Here is a 2,296-nt window from a genome sequence, read left to right on the forward strand (position 1 = left end):
GCTGGGGGGAGTCAGGTAACAGGACACGGAGGACAGTAACGCTGTCCCACGAGTCCCCTCCACATCCCAAACCCATGCTGTCAGCTGGGGCCCAAGTGGCCAGCTCTGGACAATAAACCATAAGCAGAAGTGGCCTGTGTGTTGTGGGGTTACTGGGCTGAAGCAACAGGCGATGTCCCCCAGGGTGGAGCCTTCACTGTCCTGGGTCCCCAAGAGACAATGTTAAAACCACAGGCCCCAAATGTCCCATGACGAAAAGGTCATGCGAGCAAGTCAGCAAGAGATATAAGCCTTTTTGTTGAACCCCTGGGATCTGGGGGTTCGTTTGTTACTGCAACATAACCTTGCTTATTCTCACACATACATGGTGCATGATGGGAAGAGAGGGTTACCACGGAGACCGCAGCCCTAGATCCACACTCTATGCTGAGAAACCTCAGAAAAAGCACATGCTTTCTCCGGGCTTCGGTTCCCCATTTCTATCGAGAAAAACAGGAACTTCATATTGTTCGACCAAGGGAAGGAGACAGGTGCTGCTTACTAATCCAGGAGGGAGATCTGTGCTCTGCCAACCTCCCCGCCTGGCCCTCAGTTCCCCCATCTGATCTCTCGGGGTCACCCATGGCTTCCAGGGCTGGACTTGAGAGGAGGAGGAGCCCCTCTATGAATGGACTCAGTGTCAGGAACCAAGAAGGAGTGAGCTCACTCACTCCCCTCTCACAACTTCAGCTTCCTCTACAGCAGTGGTTCTCAACCTTCCTAATGCTGCGACCCTTAAATACAGTTCCTCATGTTGTAGTGACCCCCAATTTCATTGTTACAAATTGAACATAATTAAAGCATAGTGATTAATCACAAAAACAATATGTAATTATATATGTGTTTTCTGATGGTCTTAGGCGGCCCCTGTGAAAGGGTCGTTCGACCCCCAAAGGGGTCTCAACCCACAGGTTGAGAACCGCTGCTCTACAGGGACAGCCTGAGACCCCCAGCCCCTTGCGGAGATGGTTTTCAACACTGACCTTGACCTCAGCCTGTCTTGGGAGTCCTCACCCACCTGGAAGGCCTCTACCCAGAGCTGGGAGCTGCACGAGGCACTGGACCCACCCACTTAGCACAGACTGTCAGAGTGTCTCCCAGGTGAGGGAGGCTGGCGGAGGCCAGGGCACCGCCTGGGCACTGAGGGCATCAGCAGGACAGACCTGACACACGTGGGAATCCGGAGGGGCAGACAGCACTGAGCTTTATTTCCAAACACGGCTGACAGAATGCCCTGACCTCCCACCCGTCACCCCTTCTGAGCCCAGGAAGGAGACAGGCCTGGGCCTACCCACCGGCCCCACCTAGGAGGGTGGGGCCTGAGTCCACCTCTAGCTGAGGCCGGGCAGGGCTCCCCTCTCACGGGCACCCCTGCCAGAGGGAAGAGGCTGGAGGCGACGGCAGGAGCACTGTCCTCCAAGTGGCCAGTCCTCAGGTCGTCCACCAGGGTGCGCGGGCGGGGCTGGGGCGCCTGGGGTTCTGACCAGATCGGGGTGGGGGACGGGACCCGCACTGACTGGGCCTGGATGGTGAATAAGGTGGTGTCAGAGGGGGCCACTGTGGCGGCAGGTCACCCCAGTTCCAGCCTCATCCCCTTCGGGATCTTAGAGTCGGACACCCAATACCACCCCCAGGACTCTGCAGTCCCCAGGCCCGCTCCAGGCACCTGCCCCTCCCAGGGGGCCCCAGACCATACCAGGTGGGAAGGGCCGGCCGACAGCGGCTGGTGCTGGGCCTCGGAGGTGACACAGGACCAGAGGTCCAGGCTCCGGGGGCCGGAGCTTTCCTCGGGTTTTGGAGGGAGAACGTCCCAGCCCAGCAGACAGTGCTGTGGAGAAAAAGAGGTCAAGGCCCTGACCTGGGGCAGGGCTCCCCCAAAGAGTCACGGCACCCCCTGGAGAAGGAGGCTCCCCCAGGGCAGAGGCTGTGTCTACCCACTGGGCCTCCCTTTTCCTGACCCTGCTGACCCAGGCCCTGGCGCAGACCCGGAGGGCGGAGGGAAGGCTGCGGACACTGACGAGCACTTCCTGCTGGGCTCGCCCCCACGCCCGGACCGGTACTGATTCACCCAACTGCCCCACCTCACCACACAAGCCTGAGGACAGTATGTTGTGCCCATTTTACAGATGTGCAAACTGACTTTCCTTGGCATCCCATCTCCTCCCCCCGGCCCAGCTACTGGGGTCCCCCAGCCAGGAGACACGAAGGATGTGATGGAGGCACTATGCAAGCATAAGGCCTGGGGTTCCAATCCCAG

General features: G+C 59.2%; 1 long non-coding RNA gene across 1 annotated transcript; it reads right to left on the reverse strand.

Annotated features, from left to right (window-relative positions):
- Positions 1-1,218: 1,218 nt before the first annotated feature.
- LOC102429460 lies at positions 1,219-2,271 on the reverse strand. The gene is made up of 2 exons (XR_002826663.1): positions 1,736-2,271; positions 1,219-1,561 (listed from the first exon to the last, which is right to left on the reverse strand). It is a non-coding gene; the product is annotated as an uncharacterized LOC102429460 (long non-coding RNA).
- Positions 2,272-2,296: the final 25 nt, after the last annotated feature.

This window comes from Myotis lucifugus, unplaced genomic scaffold (assembly GCF_000147115.1).
Source record: "Myotis lucifugus unplaced genomic scaffold, Myoluc2.0 scaffold_580, whole genome shotgun sequence".
In the NCBI taxonomy this organism is placed as follows: Eukaryota; Metazoa; Chordata; class Mammalia; order Chiroptera; family Vespertilionidae; genus Myotis; species Myotis lucifugus.